Source organism: Chelmon rostratus, chromosome 19 (genome assembly GCF_017976325.1).
Source record: "Chelmon rostratus isolate fCheRos1 chromosome 19, fCheRos1.pri, whole genome shotgun sequence".
Classification (NCBI taxonomy): Eukaryota; Metazoa; Chordata; class Actinopteri; order Chaetodontiformes; family Chaetodontidae; genus Chelmon; species Chelmon rostratus.
The window spans coordinates 22,203,094-22,217,360 of record NC_055676.1 but is presented as its reverse complement, the minus strand read 5'-3'; positions in this window follow the sequence as shown (position 1 = coordinate 22,217,360).

Below are 14,267 nucleotides of genomic sequence, written 5' to 3'. Positions count from 1 at the left end.
AGAGGAAAGGGACCGTCTGACAGCCAGTGTTTAATCTGTCCATGTCAATCCATCACTGTCAGCCATCACTGTCACAGGCTTATACCCTGGGCGGATGATAGAAAACAACAGCACGGAAACAAAAACGTGTTGGGAGCCTCACATCACAGACTCAGCTCAGATCAGAATTACAGCGTGCATTCAGCAAATAGTATTTCTAATTAATTTTACTTTAATTTACATGATTTAATGTTGCACCACTTATATTTAACGCCTGGTAACATGTAATTGTGGAAGTATCACATCAATAAAATGATTTTGAATAATATGCATTCAGCTTTATGACTCATTCTATTCAAATTTGTTAAGGCTATTTTTGATAATATAAATGCCTGTTGATCAGCACATCTGGAGATATAAGGTGGGAAAACTCTAGTAATCTAAACCAGTATAATTCCAGTGCAGCATGGACTTGTGGTAAAATCATTTAATATTATGTTGTGAATAGTAATCGATAACAGAACAACGAATTCTCGTTCCACTCTGAGTGGCTTGTACATTAAAAAAGAGAAAGACTGTGAGTAGCACAGACTAAAATGAAGAGAATAACCCAAAGTCAATGCCTGTGCTCTGAGAACTATTCAATATGGCTCCATCATGCAGTTTCAGATACTATTACTGAGACCAAACAGAGAGGGGTGCAAATGAAAAACCCTATTGTGTTAAACTGACCTCAGCGGATATGAGGATGCATTATGAGCTTTTACCTTGTGAGAAATTACATTATAAGGCCCATCTGGGTTCAGTAGAGCTTTCAGCTCCGACACTTGGGCGTAGAGGAGAGTGCAGCGAGATGTGCCACTTTTTACCTGAGGCATCTTTAAAACAAGGTGAAGACAGTAATGTCTCCGTTGATGGTCTCAGGTCTGTGAGATTCAAAACGGTCCATCATAGTAAACTGTGTGATAAAAGTGTAGAACTCAGTGTAGACTTTCAGTAAAATAAGAAGTCATCCAGCAACTTAGAGATAAAAATCGTGCGGGGTTACATTCAAACTGTAGTTTTTTTTTTTCTTTTTTAGCTTGAGTCACTTCTTTTAATGGAATAATGCAGAATTAAATCTGTTCCAAGGTGATGAAGATAAAAGAAGGTTATGAAAGGTGTGATACTCAGGCTGATTAGACCTCTGCTCAGGTTGACGGTGAAGCTGCAGTGTGCAGGAAATTGGCCGCCGTAACAGGTGACACAAAAGCGTCAGGGAAGCGTTGGAGATGTCAATCGAATCTGAACCCACTCAACGAGTCCTGAGAGGATCGAGGCCTAATCAGGAAACAGTCGTGAGTGCGGGAGCTTTAAGAGATGCTGCAGGGCCAGCGTTTGCTATAAGTGACTGGTGGTCTCTCAGGTATGACCCCTCTCTCCCGCCCTCATTTAAGTTCATTTAGATGCACTTTAATACACTTTTCACTGCTTGCAACATGTTGTCCATTAGTGTTATTGTCATCGACCTCTTCGGCCTCAGACTCTCTCATCCATCCCTCTGGTCCCTGTTGATGGGTTTCCCGTTTCAAAACAACTGAGGCTGCACATCGCCACAATGTCCCGATATGTGATATTAAAACATTTTCAGAAATTTAGAAATTTATCAGCTTGCTGGAGACCAGTGAAGGCTCTTTTTACAGGCAGGCCTATGTATTTTGTATGTATTTTAAAAACTTACCGCACATCAATAGATATCGACCCAGGATAGCTATGGCAATGGCATTCCAGTGAGAAATCACAGCTTTTTGTACCCTATATTCACATTATACTGTATAAACCTCCCACTGTTACAATAATGAATGAAAAATTACCTCCATCAATTCTTGCTCAACATTGAAAGTCATTGCCTACCTAACAAGATGTGCACGTTTCCAGGCTTTTATCACAGAGCAGATAAGAATTAGAAAAGGAAAAAGAAAAAAACTTCAATTTGTTTTCTGTCATATCAGCCACTGTATGTTGAGCCTGTTGAACTCTATAATTGTCTCAATTGCACTAACTGGAGGCTGATTCATTGGAATATAGTGCAGCTGCATTGAGGGAAATGGAGTCTAAATGGTGCAAAAAGTAACTCAAATTAACACAAGCCCCCCCACCTCCCTGTTGTCTGTGTCTCTCTCAGTTTGGGTCCATATTCCTGCTGACTGTTACAGTAATCTGCTACCCTATCGGTATTTGTTACTCATTGGTAATTCAAGAGATTAGTTTAATGTTTGGAAACCCAACTGTTCTGTGCAATGCACCACTGACAAACACTTCTGAGTTTCTCTTACTTCCTGACCAGGCCTGATGTAGGCAAGACAGTGATGCAAGCTCTTAAGCAAAAACCACTTCAAAGAGCGTCTGGCCGGCGCTACCCTGCCGTGCTGCAGCTGAGATGTGTTCATTAAGTAAAATCACACTCTTCTCAAAGTGCAGACGAATTGACAAAAGAAAAGTAATTCTGCTCTCATCAACAGTCCAGATTTCTTCATCCTTCATCCTGCAGAACGTCACTTCAATTAGGTTGTTTTTTATGCATGTTTAATGCATCTCAGTCAGAAGAAGAGTGGAAATACACACATGCATTAAAACACCTGGAAGCAGTTCCAGCTTCGCAACACTAAAAAACAAAAATAGTGGCATCTGCTTGCACACAGTAAAATGTAAGTGGGGCACATCGCAGATTAGTGTTTCGTCTCCTTCCTTGAGTCGCACAATCTAATGATGTAATCGCGATGTCTGTCCTTCTTTGCTCGTGCCAGTCTCAGTGTGCTGCTATGGAGCTCCCAGTCATCAAAGCCTGCTGCAAATGATAATGTTGTTTACCATAAAAAAAAAATGTCCCACAGCACATCCGAGCCGTTTGAGCTGTGGACGCGCGCCAAACAGTTCACTTACCGGAAAAATAAAACAATCAGACTCACACGTGCATTATATTGCTGACATTCCTGGCATCGCGCTGAAATATTGCCCCAGCGGACTCCCAGGAATGATAAATGCGCGGTGATGGGGAAAGGGATTAGTGTGAAAAATGTTTGTACACAGCATCTATGCGCGGATAATTGTCAGTTGAACAAAAAGCCCAAACAGCAGATGTTTCCTTCCCGAGATGGAAAGCCTCACGGCGATGATAATGAAGGCAAACCTAGAAGAAAAAAAAACACGCCGAATCTATTTCTATTCTTGTTTCTGTGGAGGGGTTATAGATGCTCGCTAAATTACAATAACCACAAGCGGCCCATGAGGAGGCGGGTGTTTGCAGACTGTCAGGAAGAAGCTTATCAGTCGCTAAACGTGACGTTAACGTCAGCCATCACAGTCATGCGTACGGCTGCTGTCTGTGCATCCTTGATCGCTGAAGCTTTTGAGGAGCGGGAGTGTGTTTGGTTCAGTGTCACTCTGCGCTTGATGTGGCGTGTAAGAGAACTGCACTTCATTAGTGACTTGATGCTCTGCAAAGAAAGAAAGTGTGAGTGAGGAGTCCAGGCATGTTTTTCCTCATTCCAATCCATCTCTGCCTGCTACTCGTGCTGCACGGTGTGAAAAAAACATACAATGCTCTCAATATTCTAGACAGAATCATTAGAAAAGCATGAGTTTTCAATAGCTTTAACGTTCTGACATGAGGAAATAGTTAAAAACAAATGTTTTGGGGAATAGCAGGGAGCTGAGGGCTTAACTGAATAAAACAAATGGGTTAAATGGAGAGTAATACGATCTCCGGTCTCTAAAGACCTGAGAGTTAAGCAGGCAATTCAATAAATGACTGACAGTTCTCTCCCCGCAATCGGACATGGACCCTGCCTACTCATGACTGATGAAGACAGATTGCTGGATTTCATCTTCGAGTAACAGCCCTGCCATATATCCATTAGTTGCTCCTGCAGCTGTAGTGCCACGCTTCCAGCAGTTGTAGGGTATTTTAATTTTTTCCTGCAGGAACGGCAATGTTGGTCTTACAGAACAGACCTACAGCAAATAAACCTGAAGTTGGCAGAAGGTTAGGACTCCAAGCATGCAAATCATGCAATTTCAGCACTCAACTTTCAAAATAGATTTATTCCAAAACTGGAAATGCTATGACTGACGACTCAGCCGACAGTAACAGTACTGGTAGCCCCGGTGGCCTGAAGCCTCAGAGTGGTCCAAAATGTTGCTGTATTTCCTTAATCTTTGCAGATTAAGGAATATTTAAATTTGATAAATTTGAATTTGGATTTTAAAGTCTGTAATGTTTTGGTGAGCTCCGACCATCGAACAGCCCTCTTCAGACTGCAACAACAGGCAGAGCACAGAACAACACAACACGGTGTAAAACACTCGGAAACACTCGGAAAAGGATTATGTTTGTCGTGCTGTGTCACATTTGACACGACACACTTTCCTTCTTAGACACGAATCACTGGATTCATAAGCAGTGGAAATAAAGAGCTTTGCTGCTATAGCCTTCCTTGCTGACTTACTAGCTCATGGTGGCTAATGTTAGCAATCTTTAAGCAGAAGTGGTTGTATAACTGACAGAACATACTCAGTTTGTGTTTGTGACTTCTCTTTTTGTGCTAAACTACATTTTAACATTTAGACAGTGCGTTCTGGTGAGAGAGATGTGAAGAAAAATGTGAATGTTTATGAAGAAAACTCCACAGGGTACTTTAAAAAGAGCACTCCATGGATTTAGCATTTAGCATCGAGTCATTATCGACATTTAAAAAAAAAGAAGCTATAAATGAACAGAGCGGAACAAGACAGGCCATTGCCTTTCTTCCTTGTCACAACCTGGCAACTAAATTACCAACAACGCGACTCAACTGCCAACAGTTTGGTCACAGAACCGGTTTTGTTTTGCTAGTAGCTGCTAATGTAGCCTCAAGCTGCTAGCCTCAGGCCTGCAGAGATTTGGTAAACTCACGTCTTCTGGCTCTACTCCCATCGGAGCCACAGCACTTTTTATGCAAGGTTTTTCAAGTATGTAGTAAAAGTGTGAACAGACTTTGATGCTAGCAGTGGAGTTCCCCTTTAACTAACACCATCCGACTGCACAAGTTAGTTGGAGTTACAATGAAATAAGGTCATTTTTGATGGAAGCGGCACATTTCTGTATAGTGCCAATTAGATGCTTCAAAATCAAGCTTCCATTTTTCCACCTTGTGTTTTTTTTTTTTTTTTTTTTATCCTTATTCAGGCTGGTTTTCACCTCAAGCCTCTCAGCTGAATGAACTCAAAGCACATCAGCACTCCATCAAGGCTAAAACGACAAGCGACGAGTTGTTCCGGCAACATTTGGAGTATGAGTCGTGCATGTGAAGACAGATGCTGAGGAGGAATCTACAGGGAATGTGGCAGTGATGACAACACAGCCAGACAATTGCCCGGAGACAAAAGCTTTAGGTGCCATTGGAGAGGATTGTGTCATGAAGCGCTCATGGAACATGATGTATTTCCCACCGTATCCCTCCTCAATGTGACAGTACTCTTTCTTACTCTGCGGTGAATGTCGTTTCTGACTTCCCCTCGAAATTAAAGTGCGGGGTTCAAAAAGCCTAAAAATCTTCTGACCACTGGCTGATACTGATTCAGCGTTTGATTCAAAGCAGTCGGGAGAAAGCTACCTGATGAGCTGGGGCTGGAAATGGTGTGCAGAGCAGAAAAAAGTGGACAGAGTGAAAGAACAGAATGTGTGAAATGAACAGTAATTAATGTCGAATAAGAATAAGACTGGAAGAAAAGGCCAGCACGTGCTTCTCTCGTCCTGTCTGGCACTAATGGGAATATGATTGCATTCAGGCTTTTTTCTCCTCATGAGGGTTCTTTGTCTAATTCAATCAATACTTCAGGGCATTCAATGCACTCTGAGTGGGTGCTCTGAATGAGGTGAATCAAAGCAAAGCGATTCAGACAGCAAATGCAGCCAGTTTGGCCCGTAGTATAATTCAGAAAAAGCCTGAAAACGCTGGAATGTTTTATTCTCAGAAAGCATGACAATCCATTCAAAAACAAACAAAAAGCCATCCTTTTTTTTCTTTTTTGGAAAATAGTGTTTCCAGAAACACCCCCCCCCCCCCCTGCTAAACACAGCAATAAGGCTGAGATCACGAGTCGGAGCTTGCATCATATTAAGCAATGGCAGATATTTTCTGCGGGTGATGGAAGAGAGCTTTGTGTCCTTTCCCGACAAGGCTGAGGAACACGATCCACCGGGGGCAGCCATGTCAGCAGCTGCAGTGTTTTTCGGCACCCTTTTGAACCTCGCCTGACTCCAATTAACTTGCCAAGCCATGTAACACAAAATGTTGACAGGGATGAATGACAACTGACCAAAGGTCCAACCAAGACCATCGAAGAGATTGCATCTTTAATTTATTGTTAAATGGGACGGGCTGCATTGCCTGAGGGATCCCGTGCTTAAATGAAACAAGCTACTACTTAAAGTATCCATACCCAAGGTTTTCAGCTGCCTAAAGTTAACATTTCAGCAGCTGTATCTCATGAAGTAATAGAAACACAAGGAGTAAAATACACTGGAATTTGCATTGGATCCGACCGGGGATAAGTTCATTGACGTGAGGTGGTAAACACAGTCTGGTTGCATTTTTAAACCTTTTATTCTGTTGATGGGTAAGATGGGTTCGAACAAACTTGCACGACATCTGTGCAGAGGTGCCGTAGAGATGGAATCTGGGGAAATAATCCAATGGCAAGCAGAGGTATCAGGGTGAAGTAAATCGTTAGCTTTCCACTAATTTTAGTATACATACACAAAACTTCCAAAAAGTGTTGTGTTTATGTGTGAGTTATTCCAAAAATGGAGCCTGCTTCTTTTAAATATATATTTTCAATTATGTAATTTAGTTAGAAATAATTCATTAAGCGGGATCTGTGCCCAGGTTCACCACGCTCTCCTCCCTCCCTGTAACACATGTTTGCACACGCACCTTTTAAATCCTGCATCTCCTACCCCTCAAGTACTGCAGCAATTATTCATTTTCATCATTTGAACATTTATTACCACCCACCTTAAATGTCAGTGATCTTTACTGTGCAAACCACAGAATGCCAGATTGCATGCACTCGTGTTACAAGCCTGACATACACGGAGCTGAATTGCATAATGGCTCTGGGATCATTTAGTATGATTTTGCCTCCGAAGTGGAATTGACAATTACAATTGCTGCTTGTGTGAGAGGGGCATTCAATACATTTTCTGTTGCAGTAATCAGTCCTGTGCTCAGCCTCAGCCTCGCTCAATGCAGGCGGGCCAAACATCCTCACTCATGCACATCACTCAGCTGCTCTCCAGCTCCCCTCCCCCTGTAATTGTGTTTTTCTTTGCACTTCGGCTATAAAATTGCTTCTGTTGCCTCTCCCCTCCTTCGCTTCTTCCATTTGCTCCAGATGTTTTATCAACTTCAAGTTATTTCATCTATGAAAGCCACGTGACCCCAGGGTTTATAAGGTGCAACAGGACTTTTTAGAGGACTACATTGCACTCCTAAAAGACGCAATAAGAGAATAACTTCACATCAAGCCTGTGGTGCCGTTGCAGGTGTGGGATTCTTAATATTTCCTCCAAGAACATCACCGGATGCTATTGTATTCTCGGCCCTGGCACAGTGTGATAAACTTCCAATACATTTTAGTCATAATGCCTTAAAAAAAGGCCTGTGAAGGTAATGTTTATGCAGACGTGAGTCATTTCAATACACGGTAGACTGATCTTACTGTAACACAGATCCAACACCCCCCTGTAATACAGTAGCAGTTGTAAATCACTCTCACAGCCACTTTTGCTGCTTTACTGTTCAGATTGCAACCACTGCTGCTTCACTGACTACTGCCGCACACCACTCTCAGACCCATCAGCCCCACTAATACCCCAGCAGCCACCTGGAAGCTCTGAAGTATACTCCAAAATCAAATATGGTGAGTTTACATTGGCAAAATGAAAGCGCCAAAAAGTAGCCCCACATTAGACTTTGTTCTTCGCAGCGTGCCACAGTGTGCACAGGTTTGCTGAAATGAGGATGAGAAAAACGTGAAGATAAATGTGACTATTGGGGAAGAAAAGTTCAGGCAAATCCCTCTCTGTTCACGATATACTTTTGTTTCTGTCCATCCCTTAATACTTGACTCCGTTTCCTTCTCTGTGACACACAGCCTCAAGCCCATTTATTCCTTCTGAAAACTTAACTGTGTCACAAATATATATTTTCATTCTTTTTAAATCCTAAAATAGCAAAATATTTTTAAGCAAACGTTTCTGGGGACTATTTTCAGCCATATTAACACACACCTGATGCTCTACTGAGTACTAATGGCGGCCTGACAGTTGTGGAATTGGCTCAACCTGAGCAATGGAAGTCTATGGCACAGAAAAATAAGCCACTCAAGCTTTTGACTACAAGCTCGAGTTGAATGTGTGAGTCATGCAATGATAACTTCTTCTATTCTGTAGTCTCCAAAGCTCTCCATTCATCAAAGGTCAGTACTGATGAGATGATGGTCGTGTAATTTGCATGTCAAATCTTGAGCACTCTGCAAATTTACTTCACTTCCACCAAGCAACCCGCTGATTGTGGCAATTTCACTTTCGCTGTCATAAATGTGGTTATGACCAAGACCTTATGGTGCGCTCTGACTACCAGTGACGAAGCAACATGCAGCCAGCCTTTTTTAATGGAAGCTGACTTCATGATGGTACAAACTGACGTTAATGCCAACTGCCCCTGTTATGCTGTGTCTAAAAAATTGAAGTTTGTGCGATTCGTAGTTCCCAGTGTTATTTAACCTTTTTTTCTTTTTTAGTGCAACATTAACAATAAAATTACAGCTTAGCAGAAGGTTGCAGCTTTTGTTGTAGAACCAGATGCATTTTTATCCGAACAATGACTAGCTGTGGTAGCATGTTGTTTAGCTAGCTGATGCCTTTCAATAAATGATGGCTATCTTCACCAGTGTTCTCAACTGATGATGCACGTTGGCACTTGACAAGCACTTGACGAGCGCTTGAGCAACGCTTCAATAGCAACTCAGCAACAATGTACGTCTAGCTGGCCACACTTGGTCATTGCTTAGCATTGTGGCTTGTAATGTAGACTCATAGAGTAGATTGCATGCTATGCATTTATTGTCCTGGCATTTATAAAGGCCTACATGCAAGAGGCTCTACTTAGCCACAGCAGTGCTTTTCAGCTAAGTGCTAACGTCAGCATGCTGAAAAATACTCAACTCAATACTAACATGCTGATTTTAACCAGGTGTAACCACATTATCCATTAGCATGCTAACATTTGCTAATTAACAGTAAACGCAAAGTACAACTGAGGCTGATCAAGAATCTTGATTTTGGAGATATTCGGTCATAAATCAAAGTATTCGGCCAATTTGAATTTAGACAATTCTGAAAATGGCTCTAAATAAAATTTCAGGGTATTGCCAACGCCATGGGGATTCAGCCTCTGGGGACCATGGGTGTCTGTACAGAATGTCATTGCAATCCATCCTGTAGTTACTGAGATTTTTCAATAAAGGCCGAAGCTGTCAACCTTAATGGTGGCTCTTGTGGATTGGAAAATCACCAGGTTCTGTAGGATTCATCCTCTCGAGACCCTGTATCACGATAGAGCCAGGCAGCCATATGACCAAAAAAGATACCCATCCACACCCCACTTCTTCCAATCAAACCTCGGCGAATGCTTATGAACTCACACATGTATACTGTACACAGTCAGAGCTGAAACAGCTGACTGGATAAGCAGATAAAAGGTGCGACCCGTCAACTCCACCAAGGAATGACACTCCGCCTGGCAAACCCTCATCAGGAGGCAGCCGGGTGGTAAAACCAGGAAAAAATGCAGGTCACACACAAACACACACTGACACACACAGGAAAAAACCTGTCTGTGAATTAGAGCCCCCCATTGAAATTCCTGGCCATAGTCTGGGCTCTAAATAAGCACAGAGGTGTGAGGAGAGAATCACCATATCCATTCAAAGGGAGCAAAAACTTCACACCTCCAAACATCATTATGCTTATCCAAACCCTTATCGCAGCTCAAGAATTACTCAGTCGGGCTGCAGTCAGATCACAGGAGGCCCGAAGATGTAACCTTCCAAGAATGAAATAAAATGAAAATAAGATGGAATAAAATGGCCACTGTACAGCCATACTATCAGCGCTAAGCTCCCGCTTTCACTCAGGCATGCCGAGGGTGTTTTGTGCTGATAAATTTACCTAGTGTACATCTGGGAGCTGAACGGGGAAGGAGTTCAGTGCCAGCCTGAGAGATCTGGGGCCCTAAAGAGGATTACAAACCACCACCATGACTGCTACCCCCTGTCAGGTCCACAGGCTGTATGAAGGCGATATCCATCATGAAGTGCAGTGGTGGAAAGTAATTAAGTACATTTACTCATCTAGTATACTTAAACGTCCAGTGTGTGGGATTTAGTCGCGTCTAGCAATGAGCTTGCAGACTGCATCCAGCTGAAGACTCCTAGCCTTACCCTCCCCAACTGTGGCCGCTAAAAAAACGTGAAAGGTGATCTCTCGAGCCAGTGTTTGTCCTGTCTGGGCTTCTGTAGAAACATGGAGGGGCAGCCTCAGTGATCACACATGGCTGAAAACATATCTTAGAGATGTCAGTGAAGATTCTCATTCATCCAGGTCATGGTACTTCTAAGTGCTTTACAAAGGCAACTGGAATGGTCGCGGTGTGAATGGGCCCTCAGCTGTCTGGGAAGGGATCTCATCATAAGGTGTGAACGATGATGCAAGAGGATAAATGCCAGGGACTCCACCAGTCAGCTAGAACTGAAGAAGCTTCTTGGATAGAGGTGAAACGTTTTCTAGAACCTCAAACGAGTCCAGATAAGATAAGATAAGATAATCCTTTATTAATCCAACAGCAGGGAAATCTGCAGTGTTAGAGCAGCACAGGGGGTAGTGCAACAGCAAGAAGTATCAGTAAAATCAATAAAAGCAAAATAAGAGAAACAATATACATAAAGCAAAGTAAACAGACTGAATCCTACACACTGGACGTTTAAGTACAAGTTTGAAGTACTTGTACTTTACTTGAGTCTTAACCACATTCTGCTTTTCATCCACCTCATCTCAGAGGGACATATTGTATTTTTCACTTTATGTCTCACATCTTTAGTAACCAGAAAGTTCGGCAATTATTTTAATGATCATTTTAGTCATTTTTCATGTAAAAACGTTTGATGGTTCCAGCCTCATACATTTGCTGCTTTTTCTTCAAATGATTTCAATGATTTTAATTTATTTTTAGAGCTTTTGAGGTTTGGACTGTTGGGTCATTGTGACTTTTCTCAATATTTTTAGAATTTTGTAAAAACTGAACACTCAATCAATTAATAGAGAAAATGGTCAGCAGATTAATCCATAATGAAAATAATCATTAGATGCAGTCCTATACAAAATAGTTCAAAATGAGCTCCACTTCATCCAACTGCAACAGTAAAATCCTGCTTTTACATGAATGCATGAGTCATAATAATCTAATGAGATCATATATGATAGTAGAACAGTCACAGGGGACATTTTACTGCACTGAGTAATTTTACTTTTAATACTTTAAGGACATTTTCCTAATTATTCTTAATTGCTTTCACTTAAGTAACATTTTCAATGCCCGACTTTTATTTGTAAAAGAATATTTTACACCCTGTGTTATTAGTTCTCTTCCCAAAGTAAAGCTTCTGAATACATCCCCACCACTGATTAAGTGCAACCAATGAATGAATAATTGAGAGTGGCAACAGAAGGAACTTTCAGGCCTGCAAATCTTCTGAATCATTGCAAATCACATCATCATCACAAAAGGGAAAGCTCAGTCGTTACTGACGGATTCAAATATTTTCTCTTGACCCCTTTGACACAAATTGCTCAGTCATCATTGCACAGATGATTGGGTTGCATTATGGTGTTCATCACTTAGCGTGGGTGTAGAAGAGGTCTCCACTCAGATTGATGTGGAGGTTTAAATCTGAGATCTTGAGCCACAATGCTAACGACAGAGTAACAAGAATAATGATTAGTAATAATAGAGAAAAAAAAATGCAATTAGCTAAATAGTGACATGAAGTGAAGAAAACTGAAAAGATGCAGTAATGCAGATTGATTCTATTCATGCACTAAAACCTTGGCTGCCAGGTAGGAGCCAGGAGTGAGCTGCAGAATACTAATATGAAAAATGCTTTTGAGCTTCAGGGGTCACAACCTGAGACATTTTAGCCAAGGCTCCAATCAATTCCAATTTGTCACTGCAACATCCTGGTGTCACATTTGCGAGCAAAAAAAAAAAAAAAAAAAAAAAATGGGAGCAAATTGTTGTATCTGAAAAAGGACAAAGAGGATGTTCTAGGTCAAGCCTCACATATTTACATCCCATCAGTTACGGTGCAAGGCAATCTGAGTATTAGTCATAATTTTGTTTGCACTGTGGTGAACTTTATGGGAGCGGTTCAGTACAGCAGTATGATTAATATGATGTGGATGTTGTAAAAGCCACGTTTTTTTTTGTGATAATTTGGGCCACTGCTACAATATTTTAACTTTGCCTGAAGTTGGATCCATATTTAAGAGTTCAGAAGTAAGACTTGCAATGTCTGCCCTGACCTTCGTCTCTGCAAGGTAACAGTTCACGTAAAAGAAACTCTGAAAAGGAAACGGTCGTATAACAGTCATATGTGTAGATACATCACATCCACAAATGTCCACAGACCATACATACTGGAAGAAGAAGAAAAACAAATAAACCCACCCGCAGCAGCACAACATTGTGTGGATTAAGGGTCCTCTGTGGTTGTTTGCCTTTTTAATGGTGTCCTAATTATCATTTAACCCTAATTAACCTGCACGGATAGGAGCCAGGCCTGATTAATCCTTCACATTGTTGGTCCACTGTGGGGTAGAAATCAACTTCCTCATTCACTCTTTAATCAGCTTTCTGCCGAAGCGCTGCACAGAGGATGTGTGTTGGCACATGTGCGCACGCACACGTCCGTTTAGCAGCATCTTTGTTGGTGCAAACACCACTCCACAAGGACAGGCTGCGTGTTACAAGTCTGCATATTTCCCTCCCAACTTATTTTCGTCATGCTGTCACGTTTTGAAAAAGCTCTTCGCCTTGCTTTTCTTGAATTAAAAAAAAAAAAAACATAATTCACCGTTATCAGTTTTTCAAATATGAGTTACTTTGATGTTATGTGAGCGTTCATGTTGTGCTGTTGCTTTCTCAAAGTTTCCCTATTGGGTTTTATATTTCAATTTGATGCCTTCATGAGCTGGTGGTTTTATTTTGTAGTGTAAGGCACCAGTGCGCCTCACATGTATTGGACTCTGCAGAACTGCTTTTGTATCAGTTTCTGGATATGGAGTATTGGGTGCATTACATTGCCCTCTGGCTCAGAGAAGGAAGAGAAATAAACAATTCCAGAATTGGACCAACAAAATAACATGTGCACTGCTGCGCCCTGTGAGATACAGAACAGACTATCCTGCACAGCCGGTCAGAAATGAGTCCGGGCAGAATGATGCGAACGAAAATCATAAACAGAAATGTTTTGGTGATATTTGACTTGCTTGGTGGCGATGTGGAAAATTCAAGGTTAATAAATAAAAAGGTGCAAATAACCAACTTTCTTTGCTTCTGGAAGCAGGATATAAGTACATGGTGAATTTAAGTCTGATTAGTAAGAAACAGTGAGGGTGGTGCAGGCATGTGACAGCCCTTCACTCACTATTTCATTAAAGTATTGCAAGGCTCACATACAGTACAAGAGCTACATTAGAATACTGTCCACATTTTGTGGATAGAAGCAGGAGATTTCAGTTTCTTTTTACTGCAAAATCCTGGCAAAAATGTAGTGAGTAGTTTTGCATTTCAAGTTGAGCCTCATTGTTTGAGTCACTGTGGCTGTTAGATGAGAATTTTTTTTTTTTAAGTCTTATTTTTCTAGAGAACTAGAAAAACAATTTGGCAAACAGGTTTTGGTTCAATTTACTACTGATACCATTCCTAAAAATCTTTTGGACGTACTTGATGGGATCTGCACCTCCTGTCTATTGTGTGTCTGTGTTTCCGGCAGGGCGTGTCTGGCAGATCTGGTCCAGCCTCCTCCTCTCCTGAGCACACCTGCGCTCAATCATGCAATCACCTCACCTGCGGCCACAGTATATAAGCGCCGGCCTTCCTCCCAGTATTTGTTGAATTGTCTGCTCATCCTTGTGGAAAAGACTG